The sequence below is a fragment of the Euleptes europaea genome, chromosome 13 (assembly GCF_029931775.1).
Source record: "Euleptes europaea isolate rEulEur1 chromosome 13, rEulEur1.hap1, whole genome shotgun sequence".
Lineage (NCBI taxonomy): Eukaryota > Metazoa > Chordata > Lepidosauria > Squamata > Sphaerodactylidae > Euleptes > Euleptes europaea.
The window spans coordinates 57,709,011-57,722,521 of NC_079324.1; the positions used below are offsets into that span (position 1 = coordinate 57,709,011).

Genomic DNA, 13,511 nt, shown 5'->3' on the forward strand with positions numbered 1-13,511 from the left:
ATTGGATAACAGTCCTGTATCTTATTATAGACTCTGGGGAGATCATACTGCAAGGGATATTTGATCTCAAGGAGCATTACAAGACTCCGGTTTGGACTCTACTATACAATTATTTTGTTGTGGAAATTTTTCTGACCTTGTTGGTTTTTTGAACGTAATTATTGTATTTGTTTGGTATTTAGCATTCATATAGCTGCCTAGATCACTCAATATAAGTATTTGATACATACTTTGCGATTGTGTTTTATACTCTTGTGTAATTTTATATACTGCTGTATTTTTGGTTAATGAACTTCTAGGTGAGGCCTGGAGATCTCCTGGGATTACAACTGGACCTTTTCCGCATGCTCCAGTTACTCCTGATCTTCTTGGGAGTCGATCCACAAGGACTGGAATCGGTTTGAGCAGGGTTCTTCTGCACGTCTGCCCCCCTGTGCATTTTTACAGTTGTGGAGTCAGTTTATTTTCTTCCGCAAGCGGCTTAAATAGTGAGGCTTTTCAAGGGAGGGTGCTTTCATCGTCAGTGTCTTACTGGTGATGCCGGAGCACCCAACCTTTTTTTTTTAGAAAAACAGCCCTAAAATAGTGATATAATGCTGTATTGTACACTGATAGTTTAAGCAGGTTCTCTGAATTCCTAGCTTTTTTTTAAAAAAGATATTTCATTAACATTTTCAGGAAAAAAAAACACAAATTACATATACACACATTCACACAGTTTGTACTCCTTTGGGGAATCTGTCTCTTCATTTCAAATATCCTATACATTATTCTTAAAGTCTACATTTTTAAAAATAATAATAATAAATTCCTTCTATCCTATATAGTAAGTTTTATAAACTAATCTTTATCTCTAACAATCTATCTTTTCATATATCCGAAATAGCATTCCCAATTTTTTAACATATCCGAAATAGCATTCCCATTTTTTTGGAAGTCTTCAGTCGTCTTCTCTTTTATCAAACTGGCCAGTCTGGCCATCACCGCAAATTCATCCATTTTTGATGCCATTTTTCCAAGTCTGGGATATCATCCTGTTTCCAGGATGCTAGCTTTTTTTTTTTAAGTAAGTCTCTCGCCCTTTCCCTTAAGCCAAAGACCTCCAGGAAAAGATGTGTTTTAAGGAAAGGATGTGAAGGAATCGTGTGTGTGTGTGTGATCCAAGTGGGGAGTGTGATCCAAGCATAACAAGTTAGCCTGATACAATGTATCACTTTCTGTCTTTTGATAATAATTAATATAATTAGCTACAGGAGTATTTGTCTGCCATGCATTCCTTTTAAGAGGCAGTAGGGAATATCAGTTTCCCTTTGTTTCCTCTCTCCACGCTCCTCTGACAGCATTCGTAGGCTTGCTTTATATTTCTGTCAAACTTTCAATTAGGACCGCCAACCGAATGAAAACAAACAAAACACCGTATAGTTTGGGGGGGTCAGACGCTGTCGTTCTCTACCTTCATAATCTTGACTTGGCAGGTCGACAAAGATCAGTTACGCTTATACTAACCTTGGCTTGAGACAGCAGCGCCCTTGGGGGTGGAGTTACCAGCTTTGCATGCAGAAGGTCTCAGGTTCAGTCCCCATCATCTCCAGTTAAAAGATCTCAGATAGAAAATGTTGGGAAAGACCTTTCTCTACGTGAGACTCCGGAGAACTATTGCCAGTTAGAGAAGACAGTGAAGCCACAGACCAAGCTTAGGTAGAAGAAGAAGAGTTGGTTTTTATATGCCGACTTTCTCTACCACTTAAAGGAGAATCAAACCGGCTTTCAATCACCTTCCCTTCTCCTCCCCACAACAGACACCCTGGGAGGTGGGTGGGGCTGAGAGAGTGTGACTAACCCAAGGTCACCCAGTTGGCTTCATGTGTAGGAGAAACAAATCTACTTCACTGCCAGATTAGCCTCCGCCGCTCATGTGGAGGAGTGGGGAATCAAACCCGGTTCTCCAGATCAGACTCTACCGCTCCAAACCACCGCTCTTAACCACTACACCATGCTGGCTCTGAACAAAGAGCCAGTTCAAATGGAATGTGAAGTAGTGTTACCAGCTCTGGGTTGGGAAATACCTGGAGATTTAGGGGGTGGAGCCTGGGGAGGGGAGGAACCTCAGCAGGGTATAATGCTATAGGTCTTTTATGCATGGCTGTTTCACTCGCCGTCATCCCTCCGTTGACTTCCTGTCTTTGTGTCAATTATGCATGCCATTCTTGACCGTCAGTGGTTACCTCGCTCTCCCCCTGCATTTCCCCATGTTTTGTTCGTGTTTTCAGAGACCTGTTTTACCTTGAATTTGAAAACGCAGGCAAAACGCGGGGAAATGCAGGGGGAGAGCGAGGCGACCTCTGACTGTCAGAAACAGCATGCACAATCGGCACGAAGACCAGAAGTTGCCGGGGGGCGGGAGCCACAGTGAGTGAAACAGCCATGCATAAAAGACGGTAGAGTTTACCCTCCAAAGCAGCCATTTTCTCAAGGACAACTGATCTTGGTTGTCTGGAAATCAATTGTAATACCGGGTGATCTCCAATTGCCATCGGTGTGTGTGTTTGTATGTGGCAACCCTAAACATTAAGCCATGTTTTTTTTTTTTTTAACCATGGTTACATTATGAATCCAGTATTCAACAAATAGTCATTCAAACCCAGGTTTGCTTGAACAAATGCTGGATTCATCATATTTGCCCTTTCCCCCACAGAGACCTAGCACTGCAGGCAGACAAGGGTTGATTGGCCTTTAATGCCACTGGGAAAAGTCCCAGTGGGTCAGTGGTCCAGGCGATCCCTTCCCCAGGCCAGGCCAGCCTCTCATTATGGGGAGCTGGAGGTTGTAAAAGGTTATGGAGGCACTTAATGCAATTCTACACAGCTAGGGAGCGTGTGTGTGTGTGTGTGTGCGCGCGCGTGTGTGAATGAAACAACTACACAGTTGGAGTAAGTCATGGACACATCTTCTACCAATTCAGTGAGAAAGATCCACACCATTGCCCTTTTATTCCTACATGTTCTCAGCCATGTGGGGTCTGCTTAGGGCTGCCAACCTCCAGGTGGGGTCTGGAGATCTCCTGGCATCAAAACTGATCTCCAGACTACAGATGCCTGGAGAAAATGGGTACTTTCGAGGGTGGCCTGTCTGGCACTGTACCCTGCTGAGGTCCCTCTCATCCCCAACCCCACCCCACCCCCAGATTCCACCCCTCAAATTTCCAGGAATTTCCCATTCTGGAGTTGGCAACCCTAGGTCTGGTCATTGAGCAGCAGTAAGAAGCAGTGTGTGAAACTGAGTTTTGTATTGTCTTGTATTGTTATCCTTACTATTTGTAAGGGTTTTGTTTGTAAGAGTTTTGTATTGTTATCCTTACTATTATGAAAAATTGGCAACGATTGTGGTGTAGTGGTTAGAATCATACTAGAGAAGATAATTCTAAAGAGATAGCCCTGTTAGCCTATTGTAGCAAAACAAAAGAGAAGACCAGTGACACCTTAAAGGCCGGCAGCATTTAGAATCATAGAATCATAGAGTTGGAAGGGAACGCCAAGGTCATCTAGTCCAACCCCCTGTGCACAATGCAGGAAATTCACAACTACCTCCCCCCCACACCCCTAGCGACCCCTATTCCATGCCCAGAAGATGGGGGAAAGAGTTTGTTTCCATTACCTATCATCCTTGTCTCAAAGAGAGACAGTGTAGGGTAGTTGTTTGAGTGAATGAACGAATGAAAATTTTATTGTATATAACCATTGGACATCACAATTTGCTAAAAAAAATACAAATGCAATAGATTAGCAAATAAAATATTAAATAATGAGATATACTAAAACATTTTACTTTAAAGGGTAGTTGTTAGAGTGCTGACTAGGTAAGACTTGGGAGATTCAGGTTTAAATCTCCACAGCTAGGGAGGTCCCTTGAGCAAGTCACTCTTGTTCAGCCGAACCTACCATGTTGTGAAAATAAAATGTGGGAAAGGAGGGAGAGAACCATGGACATGAATTTCTTTAGGAGAGAATGGGGAGGGGGGGAGATGTCATCCTATGTATTGGATTTTTTCCCTACCCTTGAAGCAGCTCCCAGGAGCATGCCTAGTTCTCCGTTTTAGACTCGCGACTCTGTGAAATGAATAAAATTGTTACATCCAAATGTGATTCTCGAGCAAACTCCTGTTCTACATATCTGCAAAAGGTGGGGACTGTTCACCCTCTGGTTTTAATTGTGGCTGCCTGCTGGAAGCAACGTGTGGAAATCCATTCTTTGCCTTGAGCAGCTTCGCTAATAGGAAAATGGAATCAATTTCACAGATCTTCTGTAGAGTTGTTGGGGGGGGAGGCAGTGGATGACACCCAGAAACTCAGGCAGATCCAACACCACGTTGCTGCAAATGCCAGGACTTCCACTCAGAGAGCATGACTTTTTTTGGCAGCCTGAAGTGACCCCCTCTTGCAAATCCTGCTCCTGAGAATACCCTCTTCCCACCAAAACAGGATTTTACCTTTGTCACCCAGTTTCTGTATAATAATATGCCATTTTAAGAACATCAGAACATAAGAAAAGCCATGCTGGATCAGACCAAGGCCAGTCAAGTCCAGCAGCCTGTTCCCACAGTGGCCAACCAGGGGCCTCTAGGAAGCCCACAAACAAGACAGCTGCAGCAGCATTGTCCTGCCTGTGTTCCACAGCACCTAATATTATATGCATGCTCCTCTGATCCTGGAGAGAATAGGGATGCATCATGACTAGTATCCATTTAGCCTTCCAAGTTGTCAGCCATCACCACATCCTGGGGCAGGGAGTTCCACAATTTAACTATATAACTTATACATACGCAAGTGCAGCCGACTTATGGCGACCCCAGCAAGGGGATTTCAAGGCAAGTGAGAAGCAGAAGTGGTTTGCCATGGCCTTCCTCTGCAGAGCCTTCCTTGGTGGTCTCCCCTGCAAGCACTGATATGTAGGGACCTCCCAGATACTTATACATATGCAAGTGCAGTCAAGTCACAACTGACTTATGGTGACCCCAGCGAGGGGCTTTCAAGGCAAGTGAGAAGCAGAGGTGGTTTGCCATGGCGTTCCTCTGCAGAGTCTTCCTTGGTGGCCTCTGTTCCAAGTACTGACCCTGCTTAGCTTCTGAGATCTAACAAGGTTGGGCTATACCATGTCGCCTTCCCTCCCTGGTGCTGTCATGGCTCAGTTTAAATGGCTCAGTTTGGATACCACTGCATATATGGCCAGCTGCATCCCTCCTTTCAGCATTCTGTCGTTCTGTAGAGCACTCTCCCTCAACTGTTCATCGGAGGAACCGCCTCTCCTGCTACAGACCTGTGTGCACACAAAGGTCAGTTCATCTCAGGTAGCCGGCCCGTCTGGCTTCAGCCAGGGTTGGCCGCCCTCTGCTTTGGAGCAGCCCCCCAGAGGGCATTTGCTGGATCCCTACCCTTTTAGCTTTTAGCTGACTGTTCCAGAGGGTGTTGGGCTGATAGAGTTGACATTTGTGGCCGAGTGCAAGTCGTAGGAGGTGACGGTGTTAAAGTTTTATTGGCATAATTGCGGGGTGACTTTTTGCAGAGATTGTCTGTTTTGATTTCTGTCTGGCCGCCCTGAGCTTGTCTGGAAGGGGGGGGAGGATGTAAATATTTTAAGCGAGTGAATGAATGTCTGACGGAGTGTCAGGCTGCAGCTGCTGTTTATGCTTCCGTTCAGGGAATGTTCAGGTGCTCCAATTGGATTCGTCCACCTGCCATCGCTGTCTGCCTCGATATGTGCATGTACAGCTCTCTGTGCAAAAGTATAACACGTTATACACGGTTTTGTTTAATCACAGACCAATCCACCATTAATAGGGTTGCCAACCTCCAGGTACTAGCTGGAGATCTCCCGCTGTTACAACTGATCTTCAGCCTATAGAGATCAGTTCACCTGCAGAAAATGGCCGCTTTGGCAACTTGGACTCTATGGCATTGAAGTCCCTCCCCTCCCCAAACCCCTCCCTCCTCAGGCTTTACCACAAAAATCTCCAGGTATTTCCCAACCTGGACCGGGCAACCCTAACCATTTAGCTGGCCATATGTACAAAGAAAAGATCCAGCCCTTGCCCCCAAGGAGCTTGAAGTCTTATGCAAGCCTGTACTAGGCTTAAACTGCTTCCCTTTATTCCTTGATTGGCTTGTGCATTCATTTTGCCTTGAGTGGAATATCTGAATTTTATTCTGGAATTAGGACAGGCAAAGATTTCTGTACACTTCGGTTCCTCTGCATTTCCTCTGTGATGCCACTGCATACCTGAGCTTTGCTTTTTTGCAGTATGTTACCCGTTTGTGTGTGTTAAGTACCACCAAGTCGCTTCCGACTCATGGCGACCCTATGAATCAATGTCCTCCAGAATGTCCTGTCTTTGACAGCCTTGCTCAGATCTTGCAAACTGAGGGCTGTGGCTTCCTTTACTGAGTCCATCCATCTCTTGTTGGGTCTTCCTCTTTCCCTGCTGCCCTCAACTTTTCCTAGCATGACTGTCTTTTCCAGTGACTCTTGTCTTCTCATAATGTGACCAAAATACGATAGCCTAGATATGATAAAGAGCACAATTTTATCTCAATTTCTACTGTGAAGTGGTTTATTTCTAAACATCTGTACTCTCGTGCATCAGTAAAACACACGTCTGGATGAAATTGTATTAAAAACTGTGGTTGCTTTTTTGCAGTGTTTTACGAAGGCACATAGGTGCACAAGCACCATCAATGCAACATTACAAAAAATGAACAATCATAGTGCATGCATATTTTGCAGGGCAGTGCTTTTGTCAATGTGTGCCTTTGTTAACATGTGTAAGTAAGTAAGTAAATATTTATTACGGTCCTAGACCAGAATTAGGAGCCCCGTGGCACAGAGTGGTCAGCTGCAGTATTGCACTCCAAAACTCTGCTCATGACCTGAGTTCGATCCCGACAGAAGTCGGTTTCAGGTAGCCGGCTCAAGGTTGACTCAGCCTTCCACCCTTCCAAGGTCGGTCAAATGAGTACCCAGTTTGCTGGGGGTAAAGGAAAGATGGCTGGGGAAGGCACTGGCAAACCACCCCATAAACAAAGTCTGCCTAGAAAATGTCAGGATGTGACATCACCCCATGGGTCAAGAATGACCCGGTGCTTGCACAGGGGACCTTTACCTTTACCTTTTAGACCAGAATTAATATGGGGGTTTTTTTGGGAGGAGGGGGGAGAGACACAGACTTCTGTATTTATTTATGGGTCTTGTAACCCGCTCTACTTCCAGATCTAATGAGCTGGATACTGCAGATTTTTAAAAAACAATACAACAAAACAATGGGAGATTCCTAAAACACGAATTCCACTTTGGAAAGAAGATAAGGCAGTTCAGAAGAAGTGCACAATCTGACTAGAAATTCGGTGATGGAAAGTGATGTCAAGTCACAGCTGACTTACGGCAATCCCGTAGGCTTTTCAAGGCAAGAGACGTTCAGAGGTGGCTTGCCATTGTCTTTCTCTGCATAGCAACCTGGGTTTTCCTTGGTGGTCTCCCATCCAAATACTATACAGGGCTGACCGTGCTTGGCTTCTGAGATCTAATGAGATCGAGCTAGCCTGGGCTATCAAGATCAGGGTGACTAAAAATTTTGTGGAGGTAAAATTTGGAAGCATCCTCCGACCACAAGAACTGTAACACACTATGGCTAATACAAGGAGGAGGAAGAGGAGGAGAAGAGTTAGTTTTTATATGCCAACTTTCTTCATCACTTAAGGAAGAATCAATCTGGCTTACAATCACCTTCCCTTTCGCTCTCCGCAACAAACACCCTGCGAGGTAGGTGGGGCTGTGAGAGCACCAAGAGAACTGTGACCAGCCCAAGGTCACCCAGCTGGCATCATGTGGAGGAGTGGGGAAACCAACCCGGTTCTCCAGATTAGAGTCCACAGCTCTTAACCCCTGCTCTTAACCGTTACACCACTCTGGGTCTCAGTGTAGCACGTCTCACATGGGACTAAAAAGATCTCCAGGTTTTGTATTGTGTACATTGTGTACAAAACCTGTTCAGCATGTGTACACTGTACAAATAAACCTGCAGAACCACACACACACACAAAAAGCAGAGAAGCAAAACCGCCGGCAAAGAAAACCATTTAGTGACTCATAGAAGAAAAGCAGGAAATGTTCACCGATTCCCAGCTGGGGACGGTGTGCGCATGGAGCACCTGAGGGGCCCTGTCGCATGGTGGGCGGTCTGCATTTGGGTTGGTGGTTTGTGAATTGTGCCGCTGGCTCGAAAGTTTGATTGTGGGGAGAGATGGGAGGCAAGGAAGAGACTGGGCCCAGGAGAGGCGAAATGAGCGGCTGCAGTTTGACATTTGCAAACTTTCTGCGCTCAGAATCCCTCTTCCATTTAAATCCTGCTTTGATCTCCTTCCTTTAGCTCCTGGAGATGTATATATATATATATATATATTAAAATGCATTCCTTCGGTGGCTTGAAACCAGACGTACCGGCTCCGTTGACACTGCGCCGTGGCCCTTAGCGGCGTGCAGTGTTGCGACGTGTTATTTCTTCGCCAGCCAGCTGTTCCGCTTTATACAACACTTAAGTAACAATTTCACAGCCATTACCAGCCTGCGGTAATGACAGGGGCCGGGAGCGAAAGTGCTAACTGGTTGTAAACTACAAAGAGAGAGAAAAGGAAGACGTGGTGGTGGTGGTGGTGGGGGAACCCGGAGAGATGCAAAAACAGACCATGTGGGCAAATGAAAAGGGATGGCACCTGCATTTTAATGTGGGCAATTTCGAAAGCCGCTCCTTATCACTCGAGTAAACATGGTGTTTAGTAGGTCAAGAAGAGAGAATTGGCAAATTACTATCTTTATGCGTTTGGGAAATGCAAAGGCATTGATTCTCGGTGTTCCCTTTCCTCCCTTCTCTTGTGTTGCGCTAAGTGCTCAGGTGCCCTTCAGGCAGCTCCTTAGCTGGATCGTGGCTAAGGATAAAGGTTGCCAATAGGGTTGCCAGCCACCAGGTACTAGCTGGAGATCTCCTGCTATTACAACTGATCTCCAGCTGATAGAGATCAGTTCACCTGGAGAAAATGGCCGCTTTGGCAATTGGTCTCTATGGCATAGAAGTCCCTCCCTTCGCCAAACCACGCCCTCCTCAGGCTCCACCCCAAAAACCTCTCACTGGTGGCAAAGAGGGGCCTGGCAACCTTAGATCTCCAGCTAGTACCTGGAGGTTGGCAACCCTATTAACAGCAGTAGTTAGGAGGGGTGGAGTCTGATCTGTAGGACCGGGTTTGATTCCCCACTCCTCCACATGAGCGGCGGAGGCTAATCTGGTGAACTGGGTTGGTTTCCCCACTCCTACACATGAAGCCAGCTGTGTGAACTTGGGCTAGTCACACTCTCTCAGCCCCACCTACTTCACAGGGTGTCTGTTGTGTGGAGGGGAAAGGAAGGTTATGGTAAGCCAGTTTGATTCTTCCTTGTGTGGTAGAGAAAGTCAACATATAAAAACCAACTCTTCATCTTCTTCTTATCCCCTGCTGTGCCACTCTTTCTCGGGGTTCTTAATACCTCGAGTGGTCTTCTTGTATAGTACGTGCGGTTCTGAATACTAAAAAATACTTCAAGAGGCGTCTCGGCAATCGGCTGCCCAGGATTCTTGTCAGGTATGGATTTTCAGGTCTACCTCATTCACCTTCCCCTCTGGGGCTTTTCTGCACAATCTCACAAGTCCCTTCGTATTCATCAAGAGGGGAATTTGCTGTGGGCAGGCAGGGAAAACCAGATAACCTTGCACATATGTCAGGGAAGAAGCCCCTGTGTGCTCCAGCAGTAAATCCGACTGACAAATGTTGAAAATAAAAAGGAACGGGTCAATCCGGTGTTCTGCTGAGCGAGGCACAAAAGAAAAAAGAGGTCAGTGAGAAGAATCTCGCACTCATGTGCGGGGGTGGGGAGGGTGACCCCCGTCTAGCTACATTCGGCTTTAGTAACCACTAATCTAGCAAATTCAATGGGAATGTACTGTCTTCCTTGGGGATCTTCTATGGCAGTGGTTCCCACACTTTTTGGGGCCACTGCCCCCTTGATTCCACAAACTCATCCCCAGTGCCCCCTACGCTACCCTACCTTCTTCTCCTTCCTCTTCTTCTTCCTCCTCCTCTTCTTCTTTTTCTTCTTCCTCTTCTTCTTCTTTGGCAGCCACACATGGCTGATTGCAGCAAGGTGGGAAGATGCAAGGTCTGTGGGAAGTCACAGTTGTTAAGCGCTGGTGTAGTGGTTAAGAGCAGTGATTTGGAGTGGTGGACTTTAATCTGGAGAACCTGGTTTGATTCCCCACTCCTCCTCATGAGTGGTGGATGCTAATCTGATGAACCAGGTTGGTTTCCCCACTTCTACACATGAAGCCCGCTGGGTGACTTTGGGCTAGTCACAGTTCTCTTAGAGCTCTCTCAGCCTCACCTACCTCACAGGGTGTCTGTCGTGGGGAGGGGAAGGGAAGGTGATTGTAAGCCGGTTTGATTCTTCCTTAAGAGGTAGAGAAAGTCAACATCTTCTTCATCATCATCTGCTGAACCGGCCCATGGCAAAGTCTGTGGAATCCCTACTAAGGTTGCTAGCTCTTGGTTGAGATTTTATGGATGGAGATTTTGGGGTTGGAGCCTGAGAAAGGAAGTTTAGGGAGAGAAGGGACCTCAGCAGAGTATAATGCCTAGATCTCAGTGGTAGAGCATCTGCTTGGCATGCAGAAGGTCCCAGGTTCAATCCCAGGCATCTCCAGTTAAAGGGACCAGGCAAGTAGGTGATCTGAAAGACCACTCCCTGAGACCCTGGAGAGCCGCTGGCAGACTGAGTAGACAATACTGACTTTGATGAACCTCAGGTCTGATTCAGTATAAGGCAGCTTCATGTGTTTGGGAGGGCTCAGTGGTAGAGCATCTCTACCACTGTGGCTCAGTGGTAGAACATCTGCTCAGAATGCAGAAGGTCCCAGGTTTATTCCCTGGCATCTCCAGTTAAAGGGACTAGGCAAGTAGGGGATGTGAAAGACCCCTGCCTGAGACCCTGGAGAGCCGCTGCCGGTCTGAGTAGACCATACTGACTTTGATGGACCAGGGGTCTGATTCAGTATAAGGCAGCTTCATGTGTTCATGTGTCCATGGCAGCTGGGAATGTGTATCATCACAACCGTGTGGCTCTGAAGAGATGAACTGTTCACCCACTCCCCCCTGCCCACACACACAAATGGTGGCGACTCTGTTCCTTGCCAGAGTTTTGCAGGCTACAGCAATTCAGAGGTCATGGGAGGGGGGAATCTTTCAAATATGAGGAGTCATGGATAGCTCCTATGTTTCAACTTTAGTCAGGGAGAACTTGCCCTACGGCTGGTCTCTCAGGGTCAAAGCCCAGGCCGGCCGACTTGCTCAGAACTAGATGCTATTAAAATGGACGAGACTTTTCCAAATGAGCGCATTTATCATTTGAGCAGGAGCTGGACGGCCATCTGGTGTAGCCAGCATGGTGTAGTGGTTAAGAGCGGTGGTTTGGAGTGGTGGAGTCTGATCTGGAGAACTGGGTTTGATTCCCCGCTCCTCCACATGAGCGGCGGAGGCTAATCTGGTGGACTGGATGTGTTTCCCCACTCCTGCACATGAAGCCAGCTGGGTGACTTTGGGCTAGTCACAGCTCTGTTAGAGCTCTCTCAGCCCCACCTACCTCACAGGGTGTCTGTTGTGGGAAGGGCAAGGGAAGGAGATTGTAAGCTGGTTTGATTCTTCCTTAAGTGGTAGAGAAAGTCAGCATATAAAAACCAACTCTTCTTCTTGTTCTTCGTCTTGTTTTTCTTCTTCCTCCTCCTCCTCCTTTTTCTCCAAAGAGTCAATTTTCTCCAGGTGAACCAATCTCTGTCACCTGGAGATCATTTGTAAACCACCACCTGAAGTAGGGTTGCTATGTTGCTGGAACCAGCGGACAATTGTCCGCTAATTCAGCAGGTTGCTCAGAGTGGCAGTCATATGCGACATGCTTATGTCACTGCCGGGTTAACTCCCAGAAGTGGTGCATTGTGACGGGATGCTTTATGGGGGATTGAGTGGTACAGCATCCCATCACAATGCACCGCTTCTGGGAGTTAACCCAGCAGTGACATAAGCATGTCATGTGCAGCCACCCAACTCCACTCCCCAAAACTTCCTGCCGTTGGAGAGGGAGAACCTGGCAACCCTACCCTGAAGGTTGACAACCCTATGCGATCTGGTTTTATGGTTCTCATTTTAAAGTGGGGCTTTCAAGCCGCCCTCGGCATTGGCCAAGGTGGGGGTCTGAGAAACGTTTAACGTCAGGAAGGAAGTGACCTTCAAACCCCTGAAGGCGCTTCTTGACGCGGCGAAATCCAACCGCAAATAGTCTTGCCCTTCTACGTGCAATAATTGCTCAAGACAAGCGGTGGAAACAGCTGAAGGGTCCAGGCTGAGGGCCAGCCAGGCAGATGAACCAAATAGACGCAGCCCTTCTCATCCAAGTCGGCTGGGAAAGGAATCCCGTGGCCTTCGTTCCGTTGCCTTGGCTCTGCTCCTGCTGTTTAAGTCCACAGCCGTCCAGGGAAAGTCTGCCAAATGTGTCTTCTCTCGTAATAATGACATCTCTTCTTGATTTGGCGCTTGCAAAAAACCCTCATGCATATTCAGGGCTGAGTTTGCTTTTCTCTTTTCTTTTTTTCTTTTTTTAAAATGCTCTCAAAGTATAAACTGTGGCAATCCAAATTCTGCACCAAGGATGGTTGGACTTTGCAAGCTGTAGGAACGTCAGGGCTGGTTTCTGCTTGAATTGCTGCTGGGTTCACCCAGTGAGCTTCCGGCCCGTGGGAAGTTGAACCTGAGAGTTGCCAGGCCCCCCCCTCTTGATCGGCGGGAGGTTTTAGGGGGTGGGGCTGGGGTGGCCATGGCAATGTGGTGCTTCTGGAAGTGATGTCATCACATGTACGCTGCTGCGCATGCACTTGATCACCACTCCGGAGCAGCTGGGTGGATTGGCGGGCAATTGCCCACCAAAGCCAACTACCTGGCAACCCTATTGAAGCTGGAGGGTGAGAGATTCAAAACAGATAAAAGGAAGTGTTTCTTCGCACAACACATGGCTAAATTGTGGGACTCCCTGCTCCAGGATATGGTGATGGCTGCCAACTTGGAAGGCTTGAAGAGGGGAGTGAACATGTTCATGGAGGAGAGGGATATTCATGGCTGTTAGTTAGAATGGATACTAGTCATGCTGCATACCTATTCTCTCTAGTATCAGAGGAGCATGGCTATTATTTTGGGTGTGGTGGAACACAGGCAGCTTAATGCTGCCGCAGTCGTCTTGTTTGTGGGCTTCCTAGAGGCACCTGGTTGGCCACCATGTGAACAGACTGCTGGACTTGGTGGGTCTTGGTCTGATCCAGCATGGCCTTTCTCATGTTATTATGTTAACCCTAGTCTCCCGAGTCCTAATCTGACACTCTAACCATTATGCAACAATGT

At 47.1% G+C, this 13,511-nt stretch overlaps 1 protein-coding gene across 1 annotated transcript in view; it reads left to right on the top strand.

Moving 5' to 3' along the window:
• Positions 1-13,511, top strand: part of TMEM132D (transmembrane protein 132D) — a 315,677-nt gene that overhangs the window by 57,423 nt on the left and 244,743 nt on the right. The gene's annotated exons all lie outside the window — the stretch shown is intronic.